The sequence below is a fragment of the Suricata suricatta genome, chromosome 16 (assembly GCF_006229205.1).
Source record: "Suricata suricatta isolate VVHF042 chromosome 16, meerkat_22Aug2017_6uvM2_HiC, whole genome shotgun sequence".
NCBI lineage: Eukaryota > Metazoa > Chordata > Mammalia > Carnivora > Herpestidae > Suricata > Suricata suricatta.
In genome coordinates, this window is record NC_043715.1 from 9531497 (window position 1) to 9551266 (window position 19770).

Below are 19770 nucleotides of genomic sequence, written 5' to 3' on the forward strand. Positions count from 1 at the left end.
AAAGCCACGAAAGTTGTAGACTAAGCATCTGAACCCATATTTGTCTCGTTTGCTGTTTCTCAATCGGGAGAGGTTTACCAGCCCCCTCCCTGGGGATCTGTGGCAATATCTGCAGACATTTTTCATTGTCACAAACTGGGGGAGGAGGTGCTGCTGGTATGCGGGCCGAGGCTGGGGGATGCTGCTAAATATCCTGCAATTCACAGGACAGCCTCCACCAGAAAGAATTCTCCAGCCCCAAACGTCAAGAGAGCTGAGCTTTAGACACCCCGGTTCAGTTTCACTGTGCCAAGGTCTCCTTCCTTCCCTTAATAAAATGATAGGTCATTAATGCTGTTTTGACGGAACGGAGTCCTATCAAAAGGCAGTGTCTGTTCAGAAGTCCTCTGTGCCAATAAACTCAAATGACTCTGCCCTACAAGAAGTGATGAAATAAAAATGGCCAAGGAGACATTCACACACGGAAAGCCCAATTAGAACTTTGGCCTGTTTCAGGTTCAAAAATTCCACACCCAGGAATCTTGGATACGGGAGGGGTATGGAGTGTCAGGAGCCGGAGGAATGCAGGCAAGGAATGCGCAACTCAGCAGCTGGTTGTCCTTGGGAAATTTAACTCCTGTTCCAGGATCCCTTTTCCGCATCTGCACAATGGGGATGTTGATGCCTGACTCACAAAGAGTTGATGTGAGGATTATGTAAAGTAATGTCATAGAGTGCTCAGTGTGGTAGATCCAGCACATAGTGGTGTTCAGTAGACCTGGCACATAGTAGGTGTTCCGTAGATGTGGTATTCCATATCACCACCCCCATGAACCTACACTTAGAATATGGTTATTTGCTCTATTTTTGGATTTATTTTATGTTTCTAATGTTTGTTTATTTTTGAGAGAGAGAGAGAGAGAAAATGAGCAGGGGAGGGGCAAAGAGAGGGAGACACAGAATCCGAAGCAGGCTCCATGCTCTGACCCGTCAGCACAGAGCCCGACACAGGGCTCAAACTCATGGACCGTGAAATCATGACCTGGGCTGAAGTCAGTCGCTTAAATGACTAAGCCCCCCAGGCGCCCCATCCTCTGCAGTTAAGTGGGAGGAACTATGTTTGTACCCAGTGTTGATTCTGAAGTCTATGTTGTTTCATGTGTCCTTGTCACCTTCCTAACACTGCCTTTTGCCTGATAGGATTGGGATCTCTGGAATTAACGATGCCAACACTGTTACCCCGTAACACAGCCTTCCAATAGAAGGCCGACAGATAATGCTTTCCTCCGGTAATATTTCCTCACGTTCTTTTCCCCCCTCACCCCTCCCAGCCTCCTTCAGCTGCTGAGTGGAGACTTCTCTGGTCACACAGCAGCAAAAGTGGGGCACTTTTGGCCTTGTGACGAACGATACTGAGGACATTTGGTCTCTCTGCTCATCTTCATATTGTACCTGGTGGGTCTCCTCATCTGCTCTGTCTTTGCATGTAAGGTATTCAGTTGAGCAAAATACCACTTACCCAGTACCTCCAATGTGCCAAGCGTTTTGCTAAGTGCTTTGTATGCCTTACCCCATTTTACTGTGGCACCTGACAAGATATTCAATAAATGTTTGTTAGAGGGATAATTTATATGACAATGTGGTGAAGCCAGACCACACATGTGCATTAGAGTGAGTCTCAAAGAGGCTAAGTGACACGCTGAGGGTTCACACAGGAGCTGGGGGGAAGGAACAGAGCTAGAACCCCTGTGGTCTGACTCTCAAGCCCACTCTCTTAACAAGGACCGAATACTGATGCACAACACACAAGAGACGGCGCACACGAGCCAGGGCCTGCTGGCGGAGGGGTCATCCCCAGGCCTGGCTGTGAGGGTGCTCCCCACGCTCTGAGTCCTCTCCTTCATACAGTTGTGTATTCAGCAGGCATGTATTAGATTTCTGCTACCTTCCAGGGACTGCGCTGGTGTAGCTGAGGTGAGGGAAATAGACAAAAACTGCTCCCCACATACATTTTACATGCCAGTGAGTGGGTGGGCGATGGCCGTTGAACAAAAAAATATTTATAATGTACAAATGCTGAGTGTCCCTAAGGTGGTGAGTAGGCGGGCATGCCTATATTGTAGCGGACAAGGAAAGAGTAAAAATGCATGAAGATGACCTTCATCTAATTTTGTTCTATTGGGTATATGATGCAGGATAATTGGATTGCTCACAAATTGCTGCTTTATCGTTAATAATGGCTGTGTATTGAACTGTGTCCCTGCACGATATGCAGGCAAGCCCTAACCCGTGGTACCTGCAAATGTAACCTTGCTTGGAAATAGGGTCTTTGCAGGTACAATTAAGACATAAGTTAAGAAGAGGATAAGGATGCCTGGGTGGCTCAGTCCGTTAAGCATCCGACTTTGGCTCAGGTTATGATCTCACTGCTGTGGGTTTGAGCCCCGCATCGGGCTCCATGCTGATAGCTCAGCACGTGAAGCCGCTCAGCCTGCTTTGGATTCTGTGCGTGTGTGTGTCTCTCTCTGCTTCTCTCCTGCTTGTATTCTGTCTCCCTCTGTCTCAAAAATGAATAAGCATGGGAAGAGGAGAAAGGACCCAGGGAGGAGAAGGGCCAGGGAAGACTCGGGCACAGAAGACGACCATGTGGTAATAGAATCAGGGATAGGGGGTCAGTAGCTGCAGGTCACGGGCCAGCCAGGTGTGCATTCCTTGGGGGAGAGAAACCAGGAGAGAGAGCGTAGTTCTGCCAGTGACTTCATTTTGGACTTCCAGCCTCCTAGAACTAGGAAAGAACCAACATCTGCTGTGTTAAGCCTCACACTTCGTTGTCCGTTGTCAGGGCAGCCGTAGGGAATAAGACAGTCACCCGTCATTTGCCACCATTCTCCCAGCCGATGACAGTCTGTCGAGGCTGCAAGCCTCTGCTTGTGGAATGAGCATCTCCGCAGGGCTGAGGGGCTTCTCCTGCGTCCCTCAGCTGGGGACAGGTACACCCGGGGTCCCACCTTTTTGGTCACAGTGCCTGTATGCTCCCCCCTTCTTCCAGAAGGGCTGTGCAGTGTCGTCTCCCCACAGTGGGCTTTGTCGGAAGGCAGGACACCTTGAGGATGGACGGCCCACTGTCCTGGAAGGACCGGAAGCCGGGGGCGGGCCCATCTGTGCACCTTGGCCTCCTGCTGACTAGCGTGACCTGAGGGGCCGGGTCTACCTCCTGGCCCAGCAAAAGGCACTCCCACTGTCCACGCTTGTTGGCGTCAGTCTTCTGCTTCTCCAGGGTCACTCCCAGGTCCTCATACGTCCTGGAGTTGGGCAAAGGGGGGAAGCATGGAATGGGGTTATGCAGACTGCATCCTCGCTGTGGGGAGGTTTGGATTACCCTAACATGGACTTCAGATAATTAAGGGGGAAAAATACTTGCATTTGCCCCTGAGAGCGTCTTTGTTTGAACAAGTGTTACTCATTAACTAAACAGAGGTGTTTTTTTCCCACCTAGAATGGCGATTGCCTCTTATTACGAGCACATAGTCCTTTGTCTAAAGAATTTTTTGAAGGCATTGAAAAAAACACCATGTTTCAGGGATAGTGATGCATTCACTGGCGGGAGAGAAGGCATCTTCTAGGATGCTAATGCTAGGCATGGTGCAGAAGGATTTGGGCACCTGCTTGTGATCCGTGGGAGGTAGGTGCCTCTCTGAGAGCTGTAATTCCTCGGGTGTCGAGTTATTGCCAAGATTCGATGAAATAACGTGCATCAAGCTCTCAGGAGTGTGGGTCACTCTTTAGGACTTCCTCAGGCGCCCCCATTGTATGGTAGACAGATGGTGTTCTTTCGGGACCTGGAGCCTGGTGCGGTGGCTTGTCATATCCAAGATGCTTCTTAGGTTGCACAGCCTGAGGATGCACAGTGTATCTGAACCCTTTCTGATGTGCCATGCGAGGGCCCCTGCACCTTGTTTTGGGGATAGTAGACAGGAGTATCCAGGATCTGGATTTCTCTGTCTTTTCCCTGCTTCCCCGGGAAGCGTCCAGTGTTGTGGAGTCTGAGATGCTACCCTGCTTCCTGCCCAGGATTCGTGGATGTTGGCTGGAGACTTGAGACTCATGGGCCAGCAATAAGGAACTTTGTTACTCCTGGCACAGACGCCAGCATCAAGCTTCACGCTCATGTCCACGTCCCTTCCTCTGGCTCCCACAGGGCAATGTGAAGAGGGTCTGGTGCCACATCACAAGTTGTAGGGTATGTGACAGAAGAGGAACTGTGAGCTTAGAGAACCTGAATCTTTGTGCTGGATGGTAAGCAGACCTGCCCACTGCTCCAGAGGGAGATACTCTCTGTGTTTTCCAAGGCTGTTCATGACACAGTCTTAAAAAGGTGATTTGTAGGGACACCTGGGTGGCTCTGATGGTTTTGAGTTCAGCTCAGGTCATGATCTCATGGTTCATGAGTTTGAGCCCTACATTGGGCTCCATGCTGTCAGCACGGAGCCTGCTTCCGATCCTTTGTCCCCCTCTCTCTCTGCTCCACCCCTGCTCATGCACACATGCTCTCTCTCTCTCAAAGACAAATAAATGCTTTAATAAGATGGTATGTAACAAAAGCAGTCAATATCTCTTCTCACAAGATGTGTAGGACTGACTTGTGCCAAGTTGTCTTCTAATATGGCCTATTGCCATTTAAAAAAATTTTTTTAAATAGTTTATTGTCAAATGGGTTTCCATATAACACCCAGTGCTCTTCCCCACACGTGCCCCCCTCCATGCCCATCACCCCCTCCCTCCCACCCCCTCCCCCTTCCGTCCATGGTTCATTTTCATTTTGTGTTAAAGTTATGAAGCCCTAGTAGTCCTTTAGAAACCTCCCCCTTGCCACTCTGCTCTCCTGCCTTGTTCTCAGCCCCCTGCTGCTTTGTAATTTAGGGAGAGACTGTGATGGAAAGAACAGACTCTCTGGAACCTGGTATGGCCGTGCTTGCTGGTATTGCAATCTTGATGTGCTTTGGATCCTTCATGAAACCTTGAGCAAGTGACCCGTCCTTGAGCCTTCCTCTTTCCACCTGGGAAATGGGGATAAGAGGGCCTACCTTACAGGGTGAAAAAGTTTGGCGCATGGTAGGTGCTTAAAGAATACTGCCTTGCTATATAATTTGAATTGGCATGGGGCTGTGCTGGCGCCTGCAGAAGGGTCCCAGGGTGGAGGCTGGCCTGAGCACGAGTTGCATATTCTGAGCAAAGTTGCGCAAACGGGAGCTTGCTTGCCCCAAGCTTCCCCCTGGGTTCCTTACAAAGAAAGCTCATGTATCATCATGGTGGGAGGCTCGTGTGCAGGCCAACTTCTCAACCTGAAGGGCAATTTTTTAACTTTTATATGGAGCTCATTTCCCATGACTCGTGCGTACCCCTTTATGTTTTCCATTTCACCGCTATTAATCTAATGTGAAACACCCTCCGCATTCCCGCCCTGCCCTCCCCGGTTGACTTTCTGTATCGTCTTCACCTCCCTGAGGCCTGCCTCTCAGATTCTTTTCCTTAGCTGCCACTTTGAGTGCATAGGCAAGCTATAACTCACTGTCGGCACCTCCTCCTCCTCCTCCCTTCCCAGTGACTCTGTCTCTATTCACTCCAAATGGGCTTTGGCTAGCCTCTGGGGGGGAGGGAGGAGGAGGCAGTCAGACATACTCCTCCAGGCTCAGGCCTCGGGACATAGGTAGCTGAATTCCTCCTAGTAGCCTCACTTCTGCTCTATGAGTTTCTAATGCTCTTGATTTCTTAGGCAGAGAAAGCAAACTAGACCCTTGACTCCTTGAAGGGTCCAGAGTCAAGAGGAGTGAGAGGGCTATGAGGACCAGGGTCCTGATTCCATCCACATCCTAGTGAGTAGTGCACCTGTCCTGTGGGAATAGCATCTTTCTCCCAGTTTCCATATACCCTACTGGTAGGTGACTGCACATGGAGAGAATGACACAGCTCCTCATACTGAAATCTCTCTTCTAATATTTAGCTGGTGTGTCATGTCTTTTAAGATGACTTCAAGTTCTGGTAGTAATGGAGAAGGAAAACATCAGTTCAAACAAAAGTAATCATTACTTAACTATTCATCCATCCATCAGCCCATCCATCCATCCATCTACCCATCCAGCCATCAACCCATTTATGAATTCATCCATCCATCCATGCATGCATACATCCATCCATAAATTCATCCATCCATCCATCCATCCACCTATCAACCCATCCATCAATTCATCCATCCATCATCTCTCTATCTATCTATCTATCTATCTATCTCTATATTGGACATTCTATTTCAATGACCTAAATGTTGCTGATTGAAACTGGCATTGAGAATGAATATCTATATATTCTGAGTGTTGTTGTTGTTTAGTTTCTTTCTTGATGAGGAGAATCTATATGGTCCAAAGTTTTATGCACATTAATTAGTTTCCATCTTCTAGAAAAAGCCCTGGCACTCATGGCATTCACTATTCTGCCACATGTGGAATATTTGTTCTATAGGTTTCAGATCCATACTAACAAATATCCATTGGCCATTAAGAGTTTACTGTTCAAAGTCTCATTCAGAACCTTTTATTTAGTTTGAAGCTTTTCTTTACACCTTCAAAAAGAAAATTTAGGTCAGTTAGGCATCCAACTCTTGGTCTCGATCTTAGGGTCATGAGTTGAAGCCCCCCACATGGAGCTCTGCACTGGGCGTGAAGCCTGCTTTCAAAAAAAGAAGAAGAAAGTTTAATTTTTGTTGAAAGGAAAAAATGCAAAGCAGTTCTGAGCCCAGAGTACTTCTTAAATATATGTATATTTGAACATATATATATATATAATGAAAATAGGGAATGTGATGATAGATTCCACATCACCATGTGTTCTCACAAGAAGAGGCAATACCAAGAAACGCCAGCAGGCACTGGGTCCCTGGAGGTGGGGCAAGCAGGTGGAATGGAAAACACCAAGTGCATGGCAACAATCCTGGGGATGGGGGCTCCTGCCTATATCCAAACAGTGCTGGGCAGTGGGTGCTGGGATAGGGCAGACAGAAACCTCACTTTCTGAACTGAGTCTTTGAGTAGAGTCAGATCATCACATATTGAACCAAAGCCTCTTTAAATTCTTTTATCAATGACATTAGAGTGTCCAAGAGCCTGGCACGGGCTCATGTGGCCTCAGTTACATAAGAAGAAGGGGTGAGACAGTTGGAGATGTCTGCAGATGCCTGAGATCATAACCTGAGCCAAAGTCAGATGCTTAACCGGCTGAGCCAGCCAGGTTGAACAGATTTTTAAACCCATGTGTAGAAATAGAATGGATTGTTGGTGAATTATTAAAGAAGTTCTTAAAAACTTCCTTATGTGGTGTTGAGGGGTATTTGTTGAAGGCATTCTATTTAATGCTATACAATGGTCAGATGCAACAATTCTTGGTGAAGGAGTGAAGGAATACATAACAGGACCAGAGTTTAGGACAATGTCACAATTAATTATCTGGCTCATTTGCTCATGGGGGAAGAGATGATTTCTATCTTCCTCTTCAGTCATCCCGGGTCCTCATCCAATGTCCCTCCCACAGTCTGTTCTTTCTCTCACTGCTTTCTATTGCAATCTCTCCTCAAAGAAGACATAATTCTTGGCCATCTGTATCGTACTGTAAGGCACTGATTCTACAGTGTGTGCTTATTTCATTTCTCATTGGAAGCAAAAGACTTTATGCCCAAGGATTATATGTTAAGAGACAGAATGAAGTAGAAAAACAGAGGGTGGCTTCCAACCACCAGTGAGCTATGGGGGCCTCTTCCTGGATCTCCCTAACATTTACATCTTCTCTGTATGCCTCCAGGCATCTCTTTGAAAAGTATATCAACCTCAGATGGTGTTAGCAAGTAAAATTGCAAAAATATCCCGCAATCTCTGTACAGAAAGCACATGCTAGAGTTCATGGCACATGGTCAATGCTCAACATGGTAATTATCATTATCCCTATTTTTATTATCACTATCAATACTAGGGGCTAGATTTAAAGCACAGAAATAATCATATAGGGAGTCTTTCTAAAACATATTAAATTCTATTTTCAAGTTTTTGGAAAGGCATACTTTCCCTACATGGAAATATATTGGACATTGCATATAAAAGTGATCATAATGTAAGCTTGCACTTTAAAGATCACAGAGAACCGTGGCAATGAGCAGCTCCTTTAAGAACACCAATGATGGAGTGAAAAAGCATCAGCCTGGGTGTCCCAACCTTAAGGAAGCAATCCTAAACAGGCAGAAAAATTCACACTTCAGGAACCCGCCTTCTAAATGTGAAGACACTGTTTTCCTTCCCGACTTTCATGTTAGAATTTACGTTCTTTTGGAGACAGATGTATCCAATTCAGACTGTGGTTCAAAAACCATAACATACTAAGCACTGTGAAGAGTCATGGGTGTTCAGGTTTCTAATTTCTGGGTGGACATGTTGGAACTTCTCACCAACTATGAGATATCCAGGTACGCAAACATTCCCGCTGAGATTCGGGCAGCCCAATATTGAGTTGGCGTTCACATGAGCTGAAAGCAAAGACTGAGGTAAGTGAGAAATAGCCTGAGTATTAGACAAGAGCCTCCCTGCTCCCTTCTGTGTTCTTCCCAAGTGTTCATTGACCACAGCTGGGTGACCACCTTGCCCCGTGGAGACAGCATTGATGACAGAGTCTGCCACCAAAGTGCTCATGACTTAAAAAGAGAGTCCAATTCACAATGATAATACATGCTGTGCTTGCTAACCAAGTGAAATAAAAAAGATTCCAGAAGCACAGTACATGTGTCTGCTTCAGTTTCTAGGCATTTGAGAAGGCTTCTTAAAAGACATTGTTATAGACTGAATGTCTGTGTCTCCCCAAAATTTGTATGTTGAAGCCCAACCTCAATGGGATGGTTTTAAGAGATGGGGCCTTTGGAGGTAATGAGGTGTAGATGAGGTCATGAGGCTGAGGCCCTCAGGATGGTATTAGTGCCCCTCTAAGAAGAGGAAGAGATACCATGGCTTTCTCTCACCACCATATGAGGACCCAGTGAGACAGTGGCCATCTGTAAGCCGTGAAGAAGACCTTCACCAAGAACCAAATCTGCTGCCACCTTGACCTTGGACTTCCAACTCTAGAACTTTAAGAAGTAAATGTTTGTTGGGTAGGCCACCCAGTCTCTGGTGTTTTGCTTTAGTAGCCCAAGCAGACGAGGACATGGGTAGCATTTGATTTGACTCTTAAAGATGCATACAAGTTCAATGGCAAGAAGGACTATTTTCAGCAGAGGGAACAACACACAGAAGGGATTGTGGACAAGCACAGAGTAGAACCACATCTGTCTTTTTTTTTTTCCTCTTTGTGCCTGTATCACATGGTGAGAAGAAAGAGGGATGGAAAGGTACCAGTTGTGAAAGCTTCTTGTGCCACGCTGAGTTTGGCTTCAAATTATGAGCAAACTGGTAGGTTTCTTCCAACCAAGTCACACCTCCTATTTCCATAACTACTATTTCTACAACCTGTCCTTACTTCTCCACAGCAGACTGCAACAGTTATTTTTATTTGTGCTGAGTGCTAGTCATTTTTATTTGTCCCTTTCACTAAACAGAGAATTCCTTGAGGTCAAAGATTCTGGTTTTCTTTTCCTTTTTTTTTTTTTTTTTTTTGTGGAGAGGAATCCCGTAGTATGCTTAACACACATAGTAGGAGCTCAAGAAATAAGTATCCCAAAGTATTGAGATAAAGCCTTTGAGAAGAGGTGACATTTCAACAAAGGGCCTGAGTAGAGCTGAGAAGACTGTCTAGGGATTGAGAAGCACAGGCACCATGGGCCCAAGGGTTGGTAGACTTGGTGTCTTTGCAGGAGGCAGAAAAGACTTATGTAAGAGGAATGGCATATGAGGAGGCTAGAAGGTAGTTTAGAGATACAGGATTGAATGCTGTTGGGGAATTTACTGATGTCTGGTTTTTCCTCTGCTTCCAGTACATCCCTAACAGCAAACTCTGATTGTGGCTGATGGATCACAGATGGTCCCCAACGATCCCTACCTCCTGGTACTCACATTCTTATTCTTGTGTAATAATGTGGGCTGTACCTGTGACTTGTTTTGAACCAACATGATATGGCAAAGGTGGTAATATTCACTTCTAAGTTCAGGTTCTGTTCTAAAAGATTGTGATTTTGGTTTTACGTTTTCTTTCTCGGCTTCCTTTCCTGCTTGGATGAAGGAAGATGCCATGTTGTGAGTTGCCCTAATCGTGAGGCCATAGGGCAAGATCCTGAGGATGATCTATCTCTTGCCAACAGCGAGATTAGAAGCACAGCCATCAGTCCAACAATCTTGCAAAACTAAATTCTGCCACCCACCACATGAGCTTGAAAGCCATCCTTCTCCTGCTGAACTTTTTAGAGGAGCACTCAGCCTTGCTTGGCACTTTGACTGCAGCCTTGTGATAGTGGGTCCAGCTAAGCTGTGCCTGGATTCCTGATTCATAGCAACTGTGAGATAGTAACTGCATGTTGCTTTAAGTCTCTAAGTTTGTGGTAGTTTGTTATGTAGCATTAGTGATGCTTCAAGATCCACTGAGACAGAAAGGAGTATGTGAGATGGATAAGAAGCCTTGGACTGGGACGCTGGGGTAGCTCAGTCAGTTAAGCATCTGACTCTCAGTTTCAGCTCAGGTCGTGATATCATGGTTTCATGAGTTTGAGCCGTGCATCAGGCTCTATGCTGATGGTGTAGAGCCTGCTTGGGGTTCTCTCCCTCTCTCTCTATCTCCCTCCCCAGCTCACACTGTCTCTGTCTCTCGCAAAATAAATAAATACAACTTAAAACATAAGAAGAAGAAGAAGAAGAAGAAGCAGCAGCAGCCATTGGCCAACTGCTTCTTGGAGCCAAGGGCTTGGCAAGTTCCTGGGTGCAGTCCTATTGCAATATTAGCATTGCCCCACTGTAGACAACTCTGGCTTTGTGAGACTTGGGCAAGAGGCTTCTCCTAGAATGAGTCTTTGAGTCCACATCTTTGCTCCAGCTCTCACAAAGCAAGGACTTGGCCAGACAGAAGGACAAGTCTAAGAAAAATCATAGAGCTCATTCAGAAAAGCTGTTTCCCACTGAATGTTTTCTTGGGTCTAAAAGCATTGGAAGATAAATGCTGCACACGGCTGTGGTCTTTTTTGTTTGTTTTCAGTTCTGTTCTTTTCCTGGAGTTCAGCTAAAGGGCTCACTCAGGACTCAACTTGTGGTGTCATATGCATTGAACTTTAACGAAAACCAAAAAACCACTGAATGCCAAATATTTCTTCTTGATTCTCCTCTAATACCCTTCTGAACTTGCCTAAAATATTGGGATTCTTCCTCCAAATCGTGTTTAGTTGGTATGTTCACATTTTAATCAGGGTTTATCTGGACTTGTAGAGCTTGAGTTTTGCTCAAGTCAAGTATTTGGAGCTGAAGCTAAACTTTAGGGGTACCACAAATGCAAACAGGCCATTTCTCCAAGCCATACATACCTGCTTCTATCACTTTTATACACTGGGGTTCTCTGTAAGATTGCATTTGAAAAAACACTAAAAGGAATAAACTGGAAAAAAGAATTTTAAAAAAATCTTTAAAAAAGTTTTTAAGTTTATTTATTTATTTTGGGAGAAAGACAGTGAGCAAGCAGGGAAGGGACAGAAAGAGAGGGAGTGAGAATCCTAAGCAGGCTCTGCAATGCCTGACGTAGGGCTCAAACTCACAAACTGAGATCATGACCTGAGCCAAAACCAAGAGTCAGACGCTTAACCAACTGAGCCACCCAGGCATCCCAAAAATAATAAAAAAATCTTAAAGTGTCCCCAAAACCCACTCATTTTGAGCATCTGCAAAAGATGCTGGTCTTCCAAAGCCTGGTAGATTATATTCATATTTATATTTAAAATATGCTTATTAGTATAATCTGTTGAGTTCTTACCTAGGCCAGGTACCTGAGTGAATTTATTTCCAACATCATTCATTCAATGCAAACATAGTCTTAGTCCATCGCAGGGAATAAAACATGCTCTCAATAAAGTCAACCACGACATCTTGATCCCTTCTTTTTAAGAAACTGGTAATGAGGCAGTGAATGCAATGATCATATGATCATATGACCTGTGATAAGACTCACTGCAGGCCCCAATTTGCCTGAGACAGCCTCTGTTGACAGGGATAGTTAGAAACACCCCCCTTCACTTTTAAAAAGTCCTACTTTGGAAGATAAGTTGTATCATCCACTCTCGCTTAGGCCAATAGGTCAAAAATCATATGTGTTTGTAAAAAAAAAAAAGTGCCTTTTGGTAAAATCAATGATGTTTTCTGCTTCCACTTATTGTAAACAAAAGTTGATCATCAACATTTATTATATATATAATTTATATATCGATAGTTAAGTTACGTGCTAGGGGTTTACTATGCCATGAATTATTGGCAATTTTCTCATTCTCTTGACCAATATGTAAAATTAATCTTGCTTTACCCAGGTCAAGAGAAAATGAACTTCAGTTGACTCACTTCTTCCAGCTCTGACAGTTTCCCAGTTGCCATGGGTAACATTCATCCATTGGAAAGCATAAATATCTGCTTTTCTATATGGAGATGATGACTATTGTGAGTTTCTGGGGAGGGAACCTACCACCCACACTGTACTTTCTTTTACTTTCTACTCCTCCAAGGAATAATTGTGAATCAGAGAAAAGCTATATGGAAATCAGAGCTGAAATAGCCTATAAATCACACTTGTCATCATTTCTCCAAACTGTGGTTGATTTATGAAACACCCTAATGCCTCACTGCCATGGCCACACCATTCTCGTGATATGAAATCACACACACACACACACACACACACACACACACCATCAGGGACTAGTTAAAGACTATAGGAAGGGAGAAATCAAAACAAAACAGAATAAAAGCTGGAGAACACTGAGACACGTATGGGATGCAAACCCATCAGTGGGAACTCTGGAGGATGCTGGAAATAAATGTTCACACAAAGGAAAGCAAGAGAGACAATCATTTGGTCAACACTCGGTTGATTACCTAAGCTAACAGAGAATGCGGTGGGTGGGTGGGGTCATGCCAATGCTGCAATAATTGAATTTTTGTCTCTAGGTACAAAGGCACCCCCATGGCTTCCTCCTGGGGCACTCACTCTGAGTTGATTATTTCAAAGCAGAGGAACGGTCAAGAGTAGCTCCCAGTCAAAGCTGGTGAAGGCTTCCCCGTCATGTTGGTAGCACAATGTGCTGAGGAGAAGTTAAGGGCATGGCTGAAGAGAGGAAGGGTAGAGGAAGTAGGGGCTGACTAATTGTCCTCTTCCTTAGCTAAGCCAGACATTGGGGACATGAGGAGAAACTTGGGCAACTGCTCCGTATCCATGTCCACCCAGATTAAAATCACAGAGCTGGGATTCAGCCCCTAGTCCCCATCAGTATGATCTCAAGAACATACTTCCTTGGATGAGTGAATATTTAGGCTTGCTCTCAGTGGAATGTCCTTCATTTTAAAAATGTCCAAGTCCTGTGCCTTCCAGAAATCTGTCTGGGATCATTTTCTAAAATATTTCAGCAGAGAAAAATAGTCAGTGATGATGTCGTGAGAGAGGCGAATGGGAAACCTAATTGTCGTCCTTTTGGGCTGCCATGAGTTTCCAGGGCACGTCCAGAAACAGCACAAAGCCATCACCTCAGTACGGGAAATGGGCAGAGACAGAGCGAGAGCGATGAGGGTTGTGCTTACCTCTGCCAGGGGCAGTCCCTTGGCCGGGGAAGCTCTGTCTCTTCCAATTGCAGATGATCTCTCTGGTGGTGGTTATTGGGAGGTGATTCCACACTTAGGGATCTTCTCCCCTTCACATGTTCTGCCACTTAATTTGTTTCATTTTGCCTAGTTACTTGTCATCACTTAGGGAACGGAGTCCAATCTCCTGGTCACGTGGACCTGAGTTCAAGTTCCAGCCCCGTCTCTTATAAGCTGTGAGCAAGTTATCTAATCTTTGCAGTTCTCTCATCTGTAAAATGGAGATAATAATAGCTACAGTATAAAGTACTTATGAGGATTAAATGGATATAAATAACCTCGCCTATTGCCTGATATATACTAAGTCCTTAGCATAACGATGCATGTGTATATATTAGTCAGTGTTCTCCAAGGAAACAGAACCACCAGGATGTGTGTGTGTGTGTGTGTGTGTGTGTGTGTGTCTGTCTGTCTGTCTGTCTATCTATCAATCATGTATTGCTCAATTAACTGAAGAGAGATTTATTTTAGGGAACTGGCTCATGCAATTGTGAAGGCTTGGTACATCCAAAGTCTAGAGTAGACCAGCTGGCTGAAGACCCAGGAAGAGTTGCACCTCCAGTTCAAAGGCAGCCAGCAGGCAGAACCCCTTCTTGCCTGGGAGAGGTTAATCTTTATTCTATTAAGGCCTTCCACTGATTGGATGAGGCCCACACACACCATGGGAGTGATCTGCTTTACTCAAAGTCCACCAATATAAATCGTCAGTCTCATCCAATAAACACCTTCGCAGAAACATCCAGAATAATGTTGGGCCATGGTCCAGCTAAGTTGACTAACATAAAGTCAACCATAACAGCTTATATGTATTTAAAATGGGAGCTGTGTAGCTCCCTATATGTGTCAAATAATTATAGGCAGTATAGGCTTCCTAATACCTTTTGAGTAGTCACTGACGTTATGTGGAAAAAAAAAAGTTGAATAACTTTGACTGGTCATTCCAGACCCCACATTTTGGATCTTTCCAATTTTATTCCACTCCAGCTGTCTGTGCCAAATCTTGAGTTAAGCAAAACTCCTCTCTCCAGCTGACCTGAAGCAAATCTTGTGGAAAAAAAAAAATGAAGCATGTCTAGGCAGAGACATGCTAAAGAGAAAGAAAATCCAGTCACTCTCTCCTCAAAGATACATGTGACCCCTTCTGGAACTGTAAACTCCTCATTTTGGCTTTCTTGGCACCGTGCCCCAGCTTTGATGGAAAGACCGTTTGGCTTTGTCAGTTCCTTGAGGGACAGGGGCCTTCTCAGAGTGGGCAGTGAGACATCCATTCTGTTACCACACTAACCACATGGAGAATATTTTTCACGCATGGCGTTCCTTGGCCCCCTTTTGAAATGAGCCTTTTACATATAGAAGGATGGGCCCAGCCCAAAGGACTGTTGGATTGTCAGGTGGAGTGACTAATATTGCACACCTATGGAACCAGCCACTATGGTTCACAAGACTTGCTTTCTGTCGCTTGCCTCTTGGCTTTTGAGATATGAGTCTTGGCTTCCCACTCGTCTCTCTCAGATTACTGTCTCACTAAATTATAGATGGCTTTGACCATAACCATAGCCGCCTCTATGGAAGTATATGGTTGAGAAAATGCTATGTTTCCCCGGTCTTCCTCCACTTTCTTCTTGATGTCAACCCTCATCTTAGAAGATCACACAGATGCGCAACAAGATAGGGCAAGTCAGATGGACACGTCCTCAGGTAGTTTAGGTAGTTTTAAGGTTATTCCAGACTGAGCACCTTTCCATGGATTCCTCTGGTAGGAGATTGCTCACATCCCAAATGTTTTTCTGAGGTGGCCCTTGTTTCTACTTTTGAAAGCTTTTTCCATCTCTGTTCTTGGCATCCACGTGAGGTGAAGACTGTCTCATCTCCCCAGAGTTGCTCACGTATCTGCGCCATATTTTTTTCTCTGTTGGATCACCCCCTCCCTCACCTGACACACTCTTACTCATGCCACAAAGTTTAGTTCAAATATGACTCCTTCTAGGATGCCTTTCCTGGAAAGTCAACCACCTTCTTCTAGTTATTTAAAAACTATATATCTTTATTAAGGTCTTATCAAATTACTGTATTGGATACATGTTTCTCTCCCTGCTACATAATAAGCTCTCAGAATGGGGAATGGGGTCTTCCTCTTTCAACCTCCATCATCTGTATAGACAACAGGAAAGAAGACCTTTCACAGAAGTTTGTTGGATGGATGAATGCAAGGAACCTTCAGGAAGATCTCAGAGGTGTCCCAGTCAAAGTTCTAGTGCTGACGTTACCACCAACTTGCTATGTGACATAGAGCAATTTGCTTGCTCTCTCTGGTTTTCTCATATGTCAAAATGAAGGTGCCTTTTATTTGATAACCAAGTCCTTTCCTCTTAAAATAATCAGTGTGTCCCCCATGCTGCTAGTTTTCTGGGTGGCAAGCAGATTCCAAGCAAAGTTTCGTTGCTTTTGTATGGTTTCCTCTTCCTCCACCAAGCCTGGGTCATGTTGTCCTATCAGCTAGGACTCAAGCAAAAGTCTTGCTCTTTCAGTGCTGTTTGCTGCCTGATTCACTGGGCTGAGAAAAGGCATCACTGCACTCTCAGAAATCCTTCCCTCCAGGTTCACATATCCTGTGAAGGCAACTTAGCAGTACAGTCAGGACCATATACACCTTGGTGACACCAAGAGACACCACAATGGTCCTGGGAAGTTTTGCCACAAGCATCCTTGCCACCGCATCCTTGACTCATAACTAATTGGCTGCACAGCAATTTTGCTGTAAAAAAATTGAAAATAAATAACCAGTTGACAGTTTGGTTTAATTTCTATTTTTTTTAATTTAAAAAATATATTTAAATTTATTTTAATTTTGAAAGGGAGAGAGATCAATCAGGGGAGAGAGAGAGAGAGAGAGAGAGAGAGAGAGAGAGAGAGAGAGAGAGAGAGAGAGGGAGGGAGGGAGGAAGAAAGAGAATCCCAAGCAGGCTCCATGCTAACAGCTCAGAGCCCGACGTGGAGCTTGAACTCACAAACCGTGAGATCATAACCTGAGCTGAAACCAAGAGTCAGTGCTTAATTGACTGAGCCACCCAGGCGCCCCAGTTTGGTTTAATTTCTCAATTGACACAGTACTTTCCTTTTCATATTGTATAAATCTCAGCCCTCATAAGGGTCCACACAGTGGTGCATTGTCAAATCCACATTTCTTGGGGAACTTTGGAACATCTGCTGACTTATGTGACAATATGCCAAGAATGAACAACAGTATAAAGGCTTTCACAACACAGTACAAACCTCAGCTACGAATGTGCAGCTTTGTGTTTGTAAACTGATATCTCACTGAATGAAGGAAGAAGTTTTAGCAAAACAGAAAAAGTAGAATGCCAAATGAGACAATGAATCCACACGCACACAGAAGTATATCATGAATGAAAGACTTTGAAGATCAATGCTTAGGTACACGGTCCACAAAACAAAATCAGTCATTTGCACAGTGTTGCCGTGGATATACACTATACGTTTTGAATGTCTTCAAATATTTTGCATTTTGTAACAGTCTTTGTTATTATTCATTTTTCATGTTGCATTATGTCCTTTTTAATGAATGTCCCTCCTTTTCTTTTCCTGATTTTATCTTTTGTGACAAAATTGTCATCTGGCCAATTGGTTAACACAGCAAAAATACTTATGGCAATGATGCCGGACACATATCACAATCTGAGGGATACAAGTGGGAAAGCAAAGACTGGGGGGTCAAAAGCAAAAAGGCAAGTCATGAGCATCTAGACACTCTATACTGGAAAAGACCTAAGGTCAATGGCTTAGAGCAGAAGCATCTTTTCTCAGTGGATATTCTATACCTTCTTGATTCCCCTCTGTGATGTGCAGCTCATTATATACTGAGGCAATCCATGCTATCGTCAGATACCGAGATGGAATAATGGTCAAATTCTGCTCAAATTCTACTGAAGCTGGAGCCCACATTATCTGAGAACCCAAACAACCGTGATGTTAGACATTCACGTATTCCAGCAATTACGAGTATGGGTTCCGTGTTCAGTTGTCATGAGTACTAATATAGAGTTGGCCAGGCTCTAACTGTGTGACCTTGTGCAAAATACTGCACTTCTCTCTCCCCCAGTTTTCTCACCTGCAAATGGGGGTAATGGAAGTACCCAACTTGTAATATTGTTATGAGGTTTAAAGGAGATGATGAAGGGGCACCTGGGTGGCTCAGTCAGTTGAGCATCAGACTTTGGCTCAGGTCATGATCTCATGGTTCGTGAGTTCGAGTTGCTTGTCAGGCTTTGTGCTGATGGCTGGGAGCCTGCTTCTGATTCTGTGTCTCCCTTTCTCTTCCCCTCCCCCACTCTGTCTCTCTCTCAAATAATAAATAATAAACATTACAAAAATTAAACATAAAGGAGATGATACATATAAAATGCTTAACACTGAGATTAGCTCAGACTAATAATGTTTACTGAACACTCACTACATCTTGTAGCATGCCAACTGCCATTCAGAAGACCCTTGGTTTCCACTCTTTAGCAGAGGGATCATTGGGACAGACACCAAAACCGGTATTTCTAGCCACCAAATCCAAGAATATCGCAAGAAGGGGGTTGAGTTGGGAATCACAGTAGTGGGTTCCAGGTCTTGGTTCTGCCATATCAACTAGCTGTATTGCCTTCCAGAAGCAACTCTGGGATCAGTTTGCCTGTCTGCAAATGAGAGGTTGTTCCTAGGTCAACATTGTTCCCTTTTTAATGAGCATCAACAGCTCAATCCCTTGGAATTCCCAAACTGAGGAAATTGTTTGAACAACATTAAATCCAGGCACTGAGATGATTTAAAATTATTTTTAAAGGTGTGCATGAATTTTCTCTTGGGAAAAATATGAGGTCTACCTCCTCATTTTTGTCCCCTCCCAGCAAGACTCCTACACACCATGTTAAAATCACCATCCTTCAACTTTTCCAGCCTAGAAGTGTTTGCCCATTATGCTCATGAAAAATAACCAATGGAAGTTATTACTCAAAAATTATCACAGACATTTGTTCATCTGTCAAAAAACTGCATCGAGGGGAACAGTGGTATAATATTTCATAAGCTCTTTCAGTAGTAGATTTTAAAATAAGTGTAAGTCAACATGTAAAGGAATGAAAACATGGTGGATCAGGATTAATCTCTTAAAAAAAAAAAAAAACTCATGCGCACACTGAACTCCGGTACATTCATATTATCCACCCCACACAGAATTGAAAACTCATTAAGCCCACAAAAATTCCATTTGTCCATAATGTCTGCACTCATTTTTCCTTCTTCTCCACCCATGCAACAGCGGCTCTGTCTTTCCTTTCTTATCAGGGTCTGCCTCACACCGCAACCCATCTCAGACTGCACTAGAGGAAAGGAGGCTTGCAAATACCTGAACAATGCGCTTCCATGGCTGGATGGCTTCCTACCTCCAACCCCCAAGGCTACATCTTGCCCCACATTTCCTTGGCACCCACCCCCAAAAGGAAACAGTAGCTACCAGCCCCCGCCAGGCACTGTCTTCTTGAGATGCAGCTGAATAATCAATTACTGGGTGAGTGTATCTCAATTTCCCTGGCTGCCTTCCCCAGGCCCTCAAAACATCAAAGTCGACGGGAGCGGGGGTGCAGAGCCCTCTTCCCCGACGCTCTCCCCATCCTGCCACTCAGCCCGCACCAGCCTAGCTTTGTTCCATCCGTCCTTCCCACAAGGTGTCTGGAGACAAAGACCACTGTTTCCTTGCAAAGGAGAGGAGGGACGGTGCGGCCACATCTGGCAATTCGGTGGCTGGGGGCGAGGACCACGAGCTCTGAAATAGATACTTCCAACGTTTTTGTTTCCATCTTGCTACCTTAAGTGGTTATCTTTTTTTTTTTAATGTTTTATTTATTTTTAATACAGAGAGAGACAGAGCATGAGAGGGGGAGGGGCAGAG

The 19770-nt window shown here is 44.5% G+C and overlaps 1 long non-coding RNA gene across 1 annotated transcript; it reads left to right on the forward strand.

The window, feature by feature from the left end:
- Positions 1-1363: 1363 nt before the first annotated feature.
- On the forward strand, positions 1364-19636 carry LOC115281232. Its single transcript, XR_003904180.1, has 3 exons — positions 1364-1434; positions 19167-19389; positions 19547-19636. It is a non-coding gene; the product is annotated as an uncharacterized LOC115281232 (long non-coding RNA).
- The last annotated feature ends 134 nt before the right edge of the window (positions 19637-19770 follow it).